Source organism: Alosa sapidissima, chromosome 17 (assembly GCF_018492685.1).
Source record: "Alosa sapidissima isolate fAloSap1 chromosome 17, fAloSap1.pri, whole genome shotgun sequence".
NCBI lineage: Eukaryota > Metazoa > Chordata > Actinopteri > Clupeiformes > Clupeidae > Alosa > Alosa sapidissima.
Genome location: NC_055973.1, coordinates 460,998 through 479,391, shown reverse-complemented (window position 1 = coordinate 479,391; position 18,394 = coordinate 460,998). Strand labels below are relative to the sequence as shown.

At 39.1% G+C, this 18,394-nt stretch overlaps 1 protein-coding gene and 1 long non-coding RNA gene across 2 annotated transcripts in view; one reads left to right on the top strand and one right to left on the bottom strand.

Annotated features, from left to right (window-relative positions):
* The window catches only part of si:dkey-12l12.1, a 72,024-nt gene that overhangs the window by 50,705 nt on the left and 2,925 nt on the right, over positions 1-18,394 (top strand). The gene's annotated exons all lie outside the window — the stretch shown is intronic.
* On the bottom strand, positions 2,499-3,392 carry LOC121688469. Its single transcript, XR_006024589.1, has 3 exons — positions 3,238-3,392; positions 3,091-3,158; positions 2,499-2,584 (listed from the first exon to the last, which is right to left on the bottom strand). It is a non-coding gene; the product is annotated as an uncharacterized LOC121688469 (long non-coding RNA).

Sequence of the window (18,394 nt, the reverse complement as noted above, 5' to 3'; positions counted from 1 at the left end):
TGCTCAAAATGATTAGCTAAGTTAGCTAAGTAACATGGTTAGCATAGTTAGCATGTTAGCATGCTAGTTAACATTTTTAGCAAAACTGTTCAAAATGATTAGCTAAGTAACATGGTTAGTATAGTTAGCATGCTAGTTAGCATAGTTAGCATAACTACTAAAAATGATTAGCTAAGTTAGCTAAGTAACATGGTTAACATAGTTTACATGTTAGCATGCTAGTTAGAATAGTTAGCATACCTACTAAAAATGATTAGCTAAGTTAGCTAAGTCACATGGTTAGCATACTGATCATGTTAGCATGCTAGTTAGCATAACTACTAAATATGAAAACATTAGCTAAGTTAACTAAGTTAAGTAACTTGGTTAACATTATTATCTTATTATAACTGCTAGCAAACATTAGAGCCATTCCAACTGTCAGTTATCGTCAATTATCTACCTAAATAATTTAACCATTTAAATTATCCACCTATTTAACCGTTCAATCATTCCAACTATATTAGTAAACTATGACTCCTACCCACTGTAGCTAGTTAGCTAAGTAATATGGTTAGTATAGTTAGCATGCTAGTTAGCATTTTTAGCAAAACTGCTAAAAATGATTAGCTAAGTTAGCTAAGTAACATGGTTAGCATAGTTAGCATGTTAGTTAGCATTTTTAGCAAAACTGTTAAAAATGATTAGCTAAGTTAACTAAGTAACATGGTTAAGTAACAATGTCACTGTGACTTGTGGTTGGCATATAGTTTTAGATACACACACCAAATTTGGTGGGTGTATGTAACTCCCAAAAACAAACAACTTTTGTATTAACATGCCATTAGCCACGCCCACAGGAAGTGAGGTAATTGAGATTTTGTGCTTTGTGGACATGATCAATTTTAACGTACTCCTCCTAGACGGTTGATCCGATTCATGTCAAAGTTGGTAAACATGACGCCGAGATGTTCCTGATTATAAATTGTGAAGCCTTTTTTTGATATGTTGTAATTTGACGAAATGGCGGAATTATTCATTTTAATGCCCTTCCACACAAACAATAAATGTGTCATAATTCACCATGCAAGGCTTGAAATGTTTTAAATTTCCCAGGTCATTGAATACCATGTTAATGATGGTATTCACATGCCCATAATGCATGTTTGGCATTGCGCCACCAACTGGCAACAGAAAGAATGACAATTACACTGATATCACATGATCAATTTGAACATACTCCTCCTAGACGGTTTGTCAGATTAATTTGAAATTTGGCAAACATTATGCCAAGATGTCGCTGATGTTAAATTGTGAAGGGATTTTTGAATGTTGTGATATATTTCATATGATTTTAATATCTCACCACATAAACAGGAAATGTGTCATAAATCACAGTGCATTGAATGAATGGTCTGAAACTTCTCAGGTTAATAGATATCATGATATGATGATATCCAGACACCCAATGGGCCTGCCTGGCATAGCGCCACCACCTGGCCAAGCAGGAAATGTGCCAGAAATGGAAAATGCCTTAAGTGATTGATCTGAAACTTTATAAAATATTGGATATCATTATTGTGAGAATATTCACATGCGTAATTCACAGGCCTAGCATAGCGCCACCATCTGGCCAAGCAGGAAATGTGCCAGAAATGCTCTATGCTTTGAATAAATGGTCTGAAACTTCTCAGGTTAATAGATATTATGATTATGATGATATCCAGACACCCAATGGGCCTGCCTGGCATAGCGCCACCACCTGGTCAAGCAGGAAATGTGCCAGAAATGGACAATGCCTTAAGTGATTGATCTGAAAGTTTACAAACATTTTGGATATCATTATTGTGATGATATTCACATGTGTAATTTCAATGCCTAACATAGCACCACCATCTGGCCAACCAAAAAGTGTATCAGAAATGTTCTTTGCTTAAAATGAATGGTCTGAAATTTCTCAGGTTAATATATATTATGATTATGATGACATCCAATGGGCCTGCCTTGCATTGCGCCCCCAGCTGGCCAAGCAAGTAAATGTGCCAGAAAATAAAATGCAAAAACAAATAGCACACACATCAAATATGTACATTTCGCAAACGCACCACGTCGGTGCTTTGTTGGATTCCGAAATGTCACTGGTTGCAGCCCGCAGGTGCTCGGGCCCGCCATTGCCGCTTGCGGCTATATTTATCTTTGAGTTCAGTTGAAAAGAATGGAATCTAATGTAAATGAATGTCGAAAGCAGAGTGCATCGCACTCATGTCGGCATTGGTGTCCACAGCAATTTAAAACACCATTAAGCAGACCGCCGGGAGTTCAGAACTGCTTTGGTGTTTATCTCCACGACTACAGGAGGTGGACTAGGAGGAAGTAAAGTTCTTAGAATATTTGCTACTAGGAAGCTTTATAACAGCATTTATGTGGCCAGTTATTCTAACTTCGATGGAAAAGGCATAACCAATGAATAATTGTAATAAATATGGCTATATTTATTTATTTAAAATAGCATCAGCGACTGTGACGGACTTGGGCTTGATGTCGGGCTTAGGTTGCCGTGGTGCCGCTCGAGGTCATCCAATGCTTGGCCTGCTGAAGTTCCTCTCTGAAACAATACAAACATATATGATGTAAGCTTATTTCTATGAACAGTTTCTTTACTTCTTTACATAAAAATAGTGGATCAAAACAAAACAACAATGAGTGTAAACCGGAGAATCAACCTAGAGGATGAATTCCATGAAAACGCTACATTTACTATTAATCACGTTACCAACGTTCATACAATTTCACCTGAATTTCACTAGGGCGCAAGCCATGGCGCGAGCCCGCATTAGCCAGCTAGCCAATCCTACAGACTTCCCGTATAGCGCTAGCCTACAGCTAACAGAAGTAGCCAAACTATTTTGGAAATAGTATTAAACTATAGTAATATTAGAGATCTACACTGCTGGTTAAGACATTGAATATAAGTAACTGAACGTTGCTTATCAAATAAAACTGACTTGACTTGACAGACTCCGATAAAATGTAATTATCATGGTCTACATCACAGCATTCGATTCTACATTTTCAAGTTTACCAATGTAGTTAGCAAGTAGCTCAGCTTACCTGAGCTTCGTGGTGAAAAGCATAACGTTGAGCACTGGCTTCACGTCGGTTTTCACTTCTGGATTGATCTTTGATATAAAATAACTTATTAGTATTGAATTTGATTACATTTATGAAAGAATTGAGCGATTTCAAAGTATTTAGTACCTTTTTTCCTTTCGGACATTAGGCTTGGGTTTCCTTCAGTGTCAAAGCGTAACGACAAACTGAAGTTGGCATAACAACAGCTGACTATGGTGTGCGTGCGCCACCCTGAGGTCAAACTATGCTACAACATCTTTAATGCTGATAATGGCTCAATAGTAGGCTAACCATTTCATATGGGTTATATCCTCCCGTCTTGAATCAGAATCCCTTCATGAGCTAGTCTGGAGCTCAAATAGGATAACTATCATAGTTATAGATCTACTATCCTTTCAATTGCTTGGTCAAAGTTTTCCAAGAAATTCTGGGCAAATGAGATAAAGGGCTTTCCTCACGGGGCGTATCGGAAGCGTTCAGGAGGTTGTCGAGTTTTATATCCCTATAGTTACAGTCCTTTATTGTTTATTTGCTATTCTCCTATATTCATTGTTTATTATAGATTAGGATATTGCTTAAATGGATAAACTGAAGTAAATATGACATGTAATTAAATGTCATACTGACTAAAGACTAGTGAAACAGCTTGTGTGTTACTTTGCACTATACAGTCAACAGTTCAATGTCAACGTCTAATTACTTCAAATCAATATCATGCAGCAAAACCTCTCTTAACAGAATGTACTTGTGCTTTAAGAATAAAAAAATATAATTTTGTAATTGTCTACTCTCCTGCTATCTCCACACTTTCTTGGAGGTTTACAGTTACCTGGGTGGTACAGAAAAGGTATTTAAATAATACACTATAATTAACTAACTATCAAATCCTGTGCATTCTTGGCTAAATGTAGCAACAACTATTGTACACCAGTTCAATGGCCGAATGTGTAGTAGGCTAGCTCAGCTTTCTCAAAATTCAAGTTGAGGCCCGGTCATGGCAGACTTTGAAGTCATAGGGCCCACCTACACATGCCCCCATCAAACCATTATTATGATTATCATTACAACAATTACTTTTATTATCCTATAGTTATACATGCAGTTTCATTTCAAAGCAGTCAATGTTTACAGTGCTATAGTTATGTTATAACATTGTTCACGAAAAGTTTGTGAAAACATGCACATCAGAGGACTGCTTTAGGCTACTAATGTAAAATATAATAAGAATAGTTAATTACTTAAGCATGGTTGCATTAGATCTAAAAACAACAGCAATTATATGAGTACTATTGTTTTGGGATGTTTCCCGCATGCAATCATCATACTCTGGTAGGCAAATGGAGAAACAATTGACATGCTTTTTAATGAAATGCATTCATGAATTCGACGAACGCTCACACCATAATTTAATTGTTTGCTCCATGTTTAATGACAACAAATTAGCAAGTATTTCTGTTCTTCCTGATTACCATTTTTTTCTGTCGGTCCGCAGTTGCGCAATCAATTGCGCACCAGGCTTATAATTTCACTCCGCGGACCAGCAGTCGCACAATTGCTGGTGTGCTCACAGTTTTGCCTCTGGTTAACATCAGACGTGTCTGGCATGTTTTCCACACATTTTCCCCTCGTTAGTATTTGGTGTAAAAATAACACCACACCAGCACCTTCATTCAATGTTGAAAGTAAGTGTCAGATACGTGCATGAAAAAACGTTGTGATTTTCACCCATTTTGAATGTGTAATTTACGTTGTTTTTTAGTTGGTAATAGTTGGTGTAAATTGAAACCGAAATTGCATCTTCTGTTGACGTTGGAATCGGTGCTAGATGCGTTGGGTTTTGCACGTGTCTTTTGGCACCAGGTTACAACGTTTTTAACAGGATTATTTGTACTGGTGCCAGAAAACACGTTGAAAGAACGTACTAAACACGTCTGTTTTATTTGAAACCAAAATACAACCTAAATAAAATGTTTGTTTTGGTTCAAATAACGTGTTTTGCTGCTTGGGTATTGACAGAACTTTATGTCAAGACTTTCACGAACCATTATCAGTGAATGATGTTGACAAACATTAAAAATCCTTTGTCTCATTAGAAACAGAGACAAAATATTAGGCGGTCGGCTGAATGGTGTTTTAAATTGCTGTGGACACCAATGCCGACATGAGTGCGATGCACTCTGCTTTCGACATTCATTTACATTAGATTCCATTCTTTTCAACTGAACTCAAAGATAAATATATCCATTCATATCACGAAGGGTATCTCTGGGTGGACTTTTAAAATCCGTCTGAATAATAATAATAATAATAATAATAAAAGTTAAAAGTAGATACATACCTTCCGAAATCGCCTGATTTCCACTGCATGTTGACAGCTGCTGGACTGCATGAACGGTTGAAAGAATAACGATTTTCCCCGAACTCTGAAATAACTATGCAGCTGTGTTAAAGTTACCCTGGTGCTGGGTAGTGTGCTCACGTCAGGTGGGGGAGAGGAGGGGCGCTGTCCTAAACTATCAACCCAACAAGCTGGGTTACAGAAAATAACCCAACATGAGTAAAAACAACCCCACACAATGACCCAACAGTTTCAACTCAGCGTTTGGGTTGAGAAAATAACCCAGCATTTTTTAGAGTGTATGATCCACTCAGCAACATATCAAAAATATAGAAAATAACATGTCATAAGACTGGCAGCCTTTACCCTTTACCCCACAAGCACGCCATATGGCAACTGTGGCAAGGAAAAACTCCCATATTCCAGGAAGAAACCTTAAGCAGAACCTGACTTAATAGGGGGAGCCCATCTGCTTCTGGCTGACTGCGCCCTCCAATGGCAGCAGATGTAGAATAATCTGAAAAAGTAGTCTACAGGATAAGATGAGTTAACTAAAAGCTTTCCTGTACAGGTATGTTTTCAGATCTTTTAAAAAAAATATTTACTGAACTCGCCTGCTTGATGTACAGAGGCAGGGTGTTCCATAGTTTTGGGGCATAATGGATAAAAGCAGCTTCTCCACTTTGTTTGTGGAGCCTATGCAATGCTTCTATGTGGCAACAACAATCCTTCAACAATCGTGAATATTTTGTTAAATGCACATGCAGAGGAGGGGCAGGGAGCTGCGAGAGAGAGCGGGGCGGGACAAGGAAAGGCTGCGTGCGTAAAAAGTGCAGCTCAATGGCAATGCACGGATTTGATCTTATATTTGATTTAAATTAAATTCAATTAAACATAGAATATTTATGTGTGGCGGCCGATTTTTATTTCGTGGCGCCCCGCCACAGATTAGTCAATGTATGGGAAACACTGGTTAGTGATGATAAGCGACATAAGTTCAGAAAACTGGTCGAGAAAGCCAGTCCATAGTTTAGGAGGGCGGTATAAGGTTAGTACAGCTGGGTCAGCCTTCAGAGTGAGGGCAATATACTCAAAGGAAGCGAATTCGCCAAAGTTGACTCTAGTGCAGCTATATTTGTTTGAGAGAATGGAGGCAATTCCACCACCTCGTTTGCCTTGTCTAATTGAGTGGAAGAAATTATAATTTGGGGGACAGGTTTCAACAAGAACAGCTTCGCTGTCAACATAGCCAATTATCTCCTAGTTGTAGGAAATAGGTTACGTTCATATTACAAGTGATAGAATGAATGTGTGACTTATGTTTAGTTGATGTCATGACATGTAAAGTTAAGCTTGCCGAACTTAATTAGTCAGCCATGGGCAGTTTGACTGTGCCTACATTCATGACACTCCTGTTAGTAAACTGCAAGAGCAACAAATAGGAACATAATGGTCATATTAATCCCATAAACACACAGATAACTCTTACACCAACCTTATTTTGTGCCCTTTATTCACGTTTGTTTCAAGATTTAGTAAGTATATAAGCCCTTTTCGCTCCCCACTTCGATGCAGCATAGGTTTCCATTATATCCAAACAGTCATCTTTCCCCTAAAAGGGGGTGTGTACGTGCAGCACATTCAACGTTCCATTCCATTCATCTGTGCGTAGTTTCCGGCCTAGCTGTATCCGGTGTGGTGTTGTAGTTGTTCTAACGTTACTAGTTGTTCCAACAGCATGTGAAAAAACGACAAAGTTTGTTAGACCAAAAAGAACGTTAATCTTGCGCTAAAAAAATTGACACCGTTAAAATAGGTTTGCGTTAACGCCGTTAATAACGCGTTTAACCCTCTGTACCCCGCAACGGCCGTCGCCGGCCGTGCTGTTCTTCCCCGTAATGGCCGCGAGCGGCCGGTGTTTTTTCATGGATGAATACAGGCGATCACTTAATTTCTACAGCTTATGTACACTACAGATTATGTATTATAGAATATTTTAGATCCCCTTCGATGTATTGTCATAATCAAACACATATGTTTGTATTGATTTATTTTTAGATATTTGCGTTTTTTTACGATATGTGCCTGTTTCTGCTCCGTGGCCGCTGTGGTTCAGCTGATATGAATGATGGCATGTGTCCAAGATATCTAACAAATGTCACTCATCTTGCCATGATCAATTTGGCACAGCAGTCGTAGGATTGTAACACTTTACTCTTTTCCCCAGCCATCAAAACAAAACAATCTGCTTGTAGGCTTTGATATATGTTGATCTTTTATGCTACGAGATGTGCCTATCTGCTCCGTGCGGCCGCAGCAGTTCAGCTGATATGAATGAGGACTCAAGTCTCAAAGTTACAGTAGCCTATGCTATCTGCCAAATCGTCACTCATGTCACTGTGTCACATCAATCATAGGATTTGTTACAATTTACTTCTTTTCCCGCCGTCAGGACCTACAATTCTAAACATTATAGCCTCCGAAATCATGAGACAAAGTAACAGGCAAAGAGATAATGTCTTCTGCACCGAAACGCCGCAGGTTTAGTCTGGCCGAGACGGTTTTGATGTGCACTGATCCATCTCAGGTGCTGGAAGAAGATCTTCCCATATTGGATGGCAATGACACTGATGTAAGTTGTAAATGTAATGTTGGCAATAAAAGAATATGACCGTAAACAAAATATGTCAGTGATCGCTAAGTTGATTGCTAAGTTTAGCGCTAACTTTCACTAACGTTGAACACTAACACTAGTTAGTGTAACACTTCAACAAGTGCAGTGCGGCGCTGGGATGTCTTTTACCTTTTTGCCGAAAAATTCAGAAAACATGAAATTTCTTCATTCCTGTCTTCTAATCTGCTAGATCCATACAAGACATTGGCATAGATTTGGCATTACTTCCATACGTTGTTAGCTAGCTCACTATGGCAGTCGATATATATATAATATAATAATTTATTATTAATATTATGTATATATATATATATATTAATAATATATTATTTTATTAATATATTATTATATTATATTATTTATATATATATATATATATATATATATATATATATATATATAATATAATAATATATTATTATTATTATTATTATTAATATCATTATTATTATAACAGACTGTAGATAGGGCTAATATTGAATCCGAACAGACTTTTGGTGTGCAACTTTCATTGTCAGATCAATCTGTCGGATGTGTCAGATCACAGCTCTCAAGGTGAGGAGAGGCTATGCGAGAAGAGGAAGAGGTAATGATGGAGAGAGAAGAGGCGGAGGAGGCAGGTGAAGCAGTGGAGGAAGAAGTGGAGACCAGAGTGAGAGCCAGGGCAGAGTATAGAAGAGGTCGAGGGATAGGAGGAAGAGGAGGAGGATGGAGAGGAGGAGGAGGAGGGAGAGGAAGAAGAGGAGGAAGCTTGGGAGTGAGAGGGAGAAACAGTGGGAGAAGGAGACAGAGAGGAAGGGTACAAACACTCGACGATCCACCATGGTCTGACTTTATCCCAGTTCCCTCCATCCAGCCTTGTATGGTTGATCCTGGCCCCAGATGTATCTTGACCAACGTGCTGGATATCTTGTGGCAGATGGTTGGGGTGTTATTCATCTCAAATCTAGTGTAGTTTACAAATATGTATGCTGCATCCAGCAACCCCCCCGCCACGTGGTACAATACAACAGAGGAGGAGATGAGGGCCTTCATTGGTTTCAATATCCTCATGGGTATCCATCGTTTACCCTGCCTCGCCGACTTCTGGAGCTCTGATCCATGTGTCCGAGTGCCATATATCGCTGTTTTGAATTAATTTGCCAATTTTTTCAGTGCAGTTCACAAGGAGAGGATACAGATAAGCTGGCAAAAGTTAGGCCATTTATACAAGTGCTACAAGAAAATTTCCCAAAACTGCTTGTGCCCTGGTCTGCGCTGTCTATGGACGAAGCGATGATTAAATTTGATGGGAGACTGCGTTGGAAACAATATATGCCGAAAAAAACAGTGAAATGGGGCATAAAGTTATGGTGCCTTTGTGACTCTTTGACAGGTTATTGTCTCGCCTTCAATGTTTACACGGGAAAAGATGACGTACAGGGAAAAGGTTTGGCCTACCGAGTAGTTATGCATCTGCTTAGAGGATATTTGGACAAGCACTATCATGTCTATGCAGATAATTTTTTTTCTTCCATTCCCTTGGTGTGAGAGACTTGCTTGATCATAACACCTACTATTGTGGCACCATCAGAAAGACCTCCATAGGCTTTCCAATGCAAATCACGGAACCAAAATTAATGATACGGGAGAGCAGAAAAGTGGGAAGGGATGAGATGATGGTATTGAGGTGGATGGACAAAAGGGATGTGTATATAGTTTCAAGCAATCATGCAGGCAGAGACCAAATGAAGCAAAGATCCAAGTTTAATGCTAATCTAATCTCGTGCCCAGAAGCGGTCCTTGATTACAACAGGAAAATGGGAGAGGTTGACCATCTAGACCAGTTTCGAAGCTATTACAATGTTGGGCGAACTGGAAAGAAATGGTGGAAGTACCTGTTCTGGGGACTGTTTGATATTGCAATTATAAATGCACATATTGTGTGGCAGCTTCAGCTCAGGCCACTTCCTAAGGGCAGGAAAACCTGGGGCCTGAAAGCCTTCAAACTTAAAATCGTGCATGCCCTATGTGATGATTTTTTTGGCAGGAAGCGGGGTGTCCAGGGCATCAATACCCTGGGTATCGACTTTGTAGTGAGTAGGAATTTAAAAGAAGGCCACTCACTTGTGCGCTTTGAGGGGAGGAAAAAGGGATGTGTAAGCTGCATTAGAGCAGGGCGCCGCACCAATAGTGGGCTGTGCATTGAAACTTCTTTTGGCTGCTCAACTTGTTCTGCGCCATTGTGCAAAATGCCACCATGTTTTCATGAATTTCATGGTATGTCATAGTTTATTGAATAGTTAATGAAATGTAATCTGTTAGGTTTGTGTTGCTTCGGTCTAATTAATATAATACTGTTGTTATAATAATAAAAAAAAAAATATAAATAGATAATGAGGTTTTAGTTGGAAGTTCTTTCTTGCTGTTTTTTATAATAACAATACCTTTATTATTATTATTATTATTAGTAGTAGTAGTAGTAGTAGTAGTAGTAGTAGTAGTAGTATTTATATTACTATTATTTTATTGTGTTGTATCAATGTAATGGTCTCTTATCACTAATAATATTGGCCTATTCTAACTACTGTAATGTTCTGAAATGGTAGTTGCTACATGAAAATGACAAAATTCCATCTGCTGCTCTTTGCAGACTAGATAAAAAAAATATTAACCCCTGAACTACTCAACAGTTTCATATTTTTTGCAATGTAATAGTTAAGTTGGTCTATCATATATTTTTAGATGATATTTTAAGATTGAAAAGCTTCTCTTTTAGTCTTTTAGTTGTCATCATATCACAATTTCGATCATTTCATTCAGATCAATAGCAGTCTATGGAAATTGTGCATACATAACTGGCAATGAATTATATATCATTTTAAAAAGCAGTTTCTGACCTTTAATATGAATGTAACTTGCATTCGACACTTTGCCTTACTTTTTAAGTTATTTTTCATTATTTAAAATATTACTGAAATTGACTTTTTTTCCTGGAACTTCCAGGAATCAGAGGCATTGTTGTAACATTCTATTGGGGTATAGAGGGTTAACTGACAGCACTACTAAATACCAAAATGAGGACTATTATTTTTTTTCCAAATAAATTAAAGCTACAGCCTTAACTTTGCTAGTTTTTTCCAACAATGTTCGTCACATCCTCGTAAAAAGAGAAAACAGGTAAAATTAAATAATTGAGATTTGGAGACCTAATAGGCCTTTTGATTGCCTGCTAGTGGCAAGCTCTGTCTGTCTGCACTCTCCATGCATTCATTGAATGACAGGAGGTGACCCTCACCATTTCATTGAAGACACAAACCTTCCTAGGAACAAAAAAAGAACCAGTATTAACCAGTTACCACTATTTTAAAAAAAATGTTTCTGTTCCAGAATATAGAAAATTCATAAGGTTTCGTTTTTGTTCCTATCAAAATGGCAAAAGTTTCTGGTTTTCGTTTTCTTTCCATAAACCGGTTCAAAGCCTGTAGTGTAGCACCCATCTGAGTGATGCACAACAGCCAAACCAAAACATGATTAGTGCATAGATTTCACATGTAAAATACATTTAATACAACCCCACCCCCATCTTGCCTGTTCATAATTCTGAGAAATTCTTGAATTGTGTGCATGTGTGCGTGTACGTGTTTATGTTTATGTGTGTGTGTGTGTGTGTGTGTGTGTGTGTGTGTGTGTGTGTGTGTGTGTGTGTGTGTGTATGTGAATGTATGTGTGTGTGTGTATCTGTTTATTCACATGTGTGCATATGGAATGGGTTAACATGACCCCTGGAGGCAATAAATTGGTCATCCTAGGTCCTACGGTTCTCAAGATATTCACAGAAAACTCTGTTGGTGTACAGTCACTAAATGTACACATAAATTAATTTATTGTATGGCCCCCCATGAAGGGAATTCCAAAAAACTTGGCGTGCATTCAGAAGGTGTCATAAAAATCCTACACTTCCAATTTCGTGCAGTTTTGACCATGGTCAGGTCAGAGATACCTGCGATCTCATTTTTGCTTTTTCATTTTTAACTAGGTGGCGCTATACATGAAATGAGTGGTTATTGGCTATACATACATATCGCTATACATGAAATTGGGTAATGGCCCCTTAAGACCAACATACAAATAAAAGGTGGTCCTCCTAGGCCCTACAATTCTCGAGCTATACACAGAAAACTGTGTCTGCCCTACCCTCCTTTCGGGGGGTCCAGTCCGGCGGATGACAGTTGATAGGAATGTGCTTTGGTATGCTCACATGTTTTTACACAACAATGACAACACAACATAACAAGACAAAAGACAATAAAGACACATAAATAACAGGGAGTAACAACACTTGACACATATATGGTGCATGGTAAGGGTGTGAATAAATGGTGTGCTGGATGGGAGGGGTCAGAGATGATGTTTTTGACTTTCCTGGAAATTCTGGTGTTGTAGTGTGAGGCTATGGTAGGCAGACTACAGCCAATGATTTTAGAGGCCCTGCGTACTACCCTCTCAAGCTGTTGTTTGTCCTGGCTGGTGGCACTACCATACCAGACCAGGATGGAGAAGGTGAACACGCTTTCAATGGTAGCCCGATAGAAGTGGATCATGCCTGCTTGACTGGACGGATGAACCCAGCATTGGTGCGTCGCATAGATTAAAACACAAATTGAAACAACAACTTGATCATTGGACAACCGTACCATTTAACCTTTCCATAGGCCTGCAACGTTTATGACATAAAAAGTGGAATATGAACGCATTTCATCACACCTGACAATTAATTTGACTGATTCTTACGAGGAGCGAGATATTTGCACCGCTCAGCTCCGCTCACTAGCTCTGATTCGGAGGCATATTACATATATAAAGATTATAAAATCTGATTATTTTTCGATTCATGACATGTTTCTTCTTATTTTTTAATGCGTTCTGTGGAGAAGGGAGATTGGCGTTGGTCACGGTTTGGAATGAAAGGGAGAAAACAGGACAAAGTAACACGTTTTTTTTTTTTTTTTTTGACGACGTAGTTGTTTTGCCAAGGCGGCCGCCTTGACTGCAAAGCGCTGCGGGAAACCCTGAAAACCCTGAAACAGATGTAGGACATTATGCAGTCAGTGAAAGAGTCAATGTTGTCCAACTCAGCGATAAACACAGCCAAGTCAGTGATGTCAAAACAGTCTTATAGCATGTCTATAGCCCCAGGAGAGCACCTCTTGACCCTCTTAGTCTTTGATTTAGATGTCTTAAGTCTCAAGAAATATGGTGTTGTGGTCAGACTCACCAATTGGGGCTCTGACTAGAGCCTGATATGCCTCCGGTATGGAGGAGTAGCACTGGTCCAATGTTTTGTCCAGCCTGGTGGGGATGTGGATCTGAGGCTTGTATCTAAGGAGAGCTTTCTGCATGGAGACGTGGTTGAAGTCACCAAGCACCAGAACAACCGAGTCTGGGTTGGAGTTTTCCACGATGTGAACATGGTCGGCTAGTTGCTGTGAGGCTGACAGCAGGTTTAAGAGGGCCCACAGTGTTTTATTTACAACGTGCAAAAATAATCAAAAATACAGTCCACTTCCTATCCGACACTAGGTTGCACCCGACGTGAAGTAAAACCAAAAACAAACAAAACATTTAACAGACACAAATATTTTAAGGTCTCTTATGGCTGGGCTACATGGCACTATATAAAGCAGACCTGACCGCAGGACTCCCACCAGCCCCTTACCGCGCGTCACGAAACTTCGAACCCCTACATAGAGAAAAGCCGGCGTTTAAATGGCCAATTAACTAATTGCTTCCGCTGACACCGGTGAAGTCTAAACACCCAAAACGGGCACACCGCCCCTACTGGGCGGACATCAAAAGCCTACATCGTGACATCAAAAATTACCATAGCACACCCCCAAAAACACATGACCAAATATTAAGCAACATTCCTCGCGCAAAAAGGAACGCGCCCGACATATTGAACACACCCAAATAATAATTCATGAAATTGACATAACATACATCATTAATAATAATAATCAAAGAATAATAGTGTGATGTGCTGCGGAGGCGGCACATCATCACAAGGAGATTTCCCTTGGTGAGTAGAAGATGCTCCAGATCAGGCGAGCAGCCAGACAATAGAGTTTTGGTGTCTGTACACCAATTCTGGTTGATGTAGATACCGACACCGCCGCAAATGGCAGCAAAGTCTCTAAAATCCCGTTGGGAGAGGATGAGGGAGGTGATCTCGTCCTTCTTGTTTGCTAACGAGTGAACATTGGATAGAATGAGGCTCGGCAGGGCTAGTCTGTGACCCCGGCATCTCATCTCGAGGGAGATTAGGTGGTAAATCCAGAACGAGGGACTGTGAGACCGGCAGAGTTCGGCAGAGTTTGGCTCTGCCGTACCGAATAAGCCCATTGCACGATTCCAGAAGTACACAAAACAGTATACAAACAAAACAAACACAGAGCAACACCTGGGGGGTATTCCATCAACCTCGCTAATGAAGGCGGCGCTTAACAGAAATAGCCTGGCTTGAACTAGCGTAGACTTTCACTTGGGGCTGAAGCCGTTCCATTAACTCAAGTTAGCGGCATCTTGGCCTCGTTTATTCAAGCGAGGTTTAGTTCAGCTTCATCTCTGCTCGTGCACGAGGTAGAAAAGTAGACCAAAACAGTAGATTGACGAAAAGATGATATATGTCATAAAATTAAGACAATACTAGATGATTTCTGTTCGAAAGGCAAGCGCCATCTACAGGATTTTCATCGAAAGTCATCAAATTTAACATAGAGAGAAAAAAATTGATTGCCTACAGAAATTGGAGAATAATCAAAGCATACATTTAAAACAACAATGCTAATGGTTTGAAATCAATTGCGAGTTTGATTGGCTTCACTCTTGAACACATAGACTATAGCCTACAGTCTATGCTTGAACAAAACGAGTGAATGAATAAATAGTATAAACTCAAAAACAACTTTGCCATATATTCAAAACTATCTATAGCCTACGTTCTTATATTAAAAGAGTTCACTCCAAATTATTGTCTAGGTGTAGGTGGTCATAAAATAAATTAGTATAAAAATAATAGCCTATTGTCTCCCATAAGTCCCAAAGTGTTTGAAATAAAATTATCTGAAATGCAATGGCTTTCAATTCAATTTATGCCTAGTTTTTGATCTGTGTGGCACACAGTTGATTTGACATTCATGAACAATCGTCGACACATGAAGCAGTTTTAATTATTCGCTGCCTAGGCTACAGAATAATTATCCTTTGGCTTGCATCAGATATGTCACTGAACAGCCTACCAAATGTGCATGACCCTTTATCAGCAGTAGACATATGTCTTTCATCAAAGATTATAACTAAAAATGCCATCATCAAGGTGATAAACAATGTAGCCTTAATACTTCGTATGGGAAGCGAACCTGCGAACACGCAAGAATGTAATTCCTTTCCTATACCGTCTCGCTGCACGTTACACCACCACCGAACGTAAGTGACACAGAGTAGCACGATTCCTAGAACCACACGTGAAGTTAAAACATGTTTAATCGTATAATCTTCATACATTCTTTGGAGGTAGTGAATGTGTAAATCCATGCTTGGTGCACTGTCGGAAAAAAACATTTCTATAGGCCTACTTCTATTTTTGAAGTTGTAGGCTACAGGTGACGAGAGCACAGGTTGACGGAACCATCTTTTTGGACTCGTTTTCCGACTGATTGTTTTTTTTTGCAACACAGCTTAATTTAGCTTGAAAGTTAACCTGCTACGGAGCAGGTTAGTTCTGTGGCATAAATTCCCATGGTTACCAAGCTGGGATTCACGTTAACCTCATTAATGGAACGGACTTCTCACTAAAATTAGCGAGACTTATCGAAATAAGCCAGGTTTGGCCTTTAGCGAGGTTGATGGAATACCCCCCAAGTCACCATAGTACGGCGCCATCTTGGATCAGTATGTGGGCATTGATCGTTGTGCTCAGCTATGATGCCATAACATTTAAATCACCCTTGTTGTGAAGCAATTTATTTAAAGGAGAACTACGGCTATTTTTCACATAGATCTCTGTTTCTCGGGGTCACCAAGTACTGTTGGTACAAAATAAAATGAAAACAGTTGGTTCTACCTAGCTTGAGTTGCTGCAGCCAACAGCTAGAGCTGTCAGCTCTAGGCAGCTCCAGTGCTCCAGTCTGGGGGCATGTTCATGAGCCCACATGTTCATGCCCTCTAGCACTATTTCATTATTCCACTAACAGCATGCAGGAATGTACCATATTTCAGGCATATTTAGGCAACTAGTCACAGTATAATCATTACAGGTACAGTCAGCAATCATACACGATTTCAAGCCTATCCATTTTTTTTCATATTCAGCAATCTCACGATCTGCTAGCTGCCCATTCCGTAAATACACTGTAAAATAAATATGGTCTCTAAAGGCAGCTCAGGCACTGAAAACTGGAAACAAACAAAGTGGGGCCAGCCTGTCCCCCAAACTAAAACAAAACCCTGTGTGTTTTGGACAAAAGTGCCTGCTAATAATTTTAAATATAAACATAAACAAATGCAACTTCCTGCACAATTGACCTATCGCAAGCCCCGCCCATCGAACGCGGATGAGCCAATGGCTGTCCATTAGCTCTGCACGTGTAGACAAAGTCTGACAGTTTCACCTTACACCGCTGTCTCGCTATCCGGCAAAATATTCTTTGGACGCCGCCATTGACCGATTACCGGCGCCCATTGACTTACATTGAACACATGTAAACAAAATGTCAATTATGTGCTCAAACTAACGCCGCTGACTTATGACAACAACCATTCCACTTTGATACGAAACTACATATTTGTACAACATTTATACAGCAAAAATCACAGAATTTGGATCAAGTAATGTGGAGAAATCTTATGCAAAGTGTCAACCCCTTACAATGTGCCCATTGCCCAAATTTATGGTCGACTAATGTCGAATGTCAGAGTAATGACATTGAAAAATGAACCTTAATGATGCACTTCAATTTATAAAGGTACGAAGTATAAAAAGAAAAACACAATTTATCAGATGGATTACCCAAATAATTTGTAACAAAGTACATTTAGTACATAACATTTATTCGAGGGCCCATCTATTCCCAGAACTATAATGGGTGTTAAATATTCCACAACCACTAGATGGCAGCATGACACAGCACATAAAGTACGCCTACGTTTCGCTGCGACCTGAAGGATGGCGTGATTGAATATCCACTTTTCCTGCACTTCGAGGTAGCGGGTGAATTGTATGACCACCAGATGACGCCATTTCGCTGCACCTCGGGCCTAATAGCTGCTGTAACTTCGTTTAAGTAATAAGCCTCGAGGAGCCGACGGTTACACTTGTTTTTAGGGGCGTTGTTAGCCACGCTGCGCAAGCAGGGTAGGCTACAGAAGAAGCCCATAGGCTACAGTCGCGTGTGTTGTGGTGATTTATTCCATGTATTAACAAAATAATAATGTAACATTAAAGAAATAGCCTACATAGATAAAAAAAACCTAAATAATTACAACAAAAGAAGCTTTATCATTGATATATAAGCTTACTGAAAATCAAATATAGGCCTAGCCTACAATTGTGTTCCAAAGACAATATGTCCTACAGATAATAACAACAGTAAGAACATAGGATAACCTAAGTCATGACGACACGGCGGCTTAAGTCTCATGTTGGCCTATGACTACGTAGCCTAGGCTACCAAGCACGTCTGGGTCTGCGACAGTGAAATAGCTCCAATATTAATTGTGTCGCCAATGAATATATGCTAACATGAATCTCATCAGTCACCTATAGATAAGGGTTAGGCTATAACATATGTAGGCTATAATGTAAAAATAGGGTCATATCATATAATGTTGACTTATTAAGATGTTCGATTTGGCAAGCCCCTATCTATGGAGTGAGAATTGTCTCAAAATGATTTAAATATATATAAAAGGATATATATACATATACATACATTTATAAATATCCAAATACAAAATACAAATATAAAAATGTGACATACAAATAAATAAACAAATTTATATAAATAAACGTGTCTTTGTAAATATATTTTCGAGATTTGAAAATAAATATGCTTGACTTTGTATGTGGAATCTGCATTTGTGAATCTCCTTTTTGCTTTTATGACAATTCTCACTCCATACCTATCTACAGGATTTTCATCGAAAGTCATCAAATTTAACATTGAGAGAAAAAAATAGATTGCCTACAGAAATTGGAGAATAATGAAAGCATACATTTAAAACAACAATGC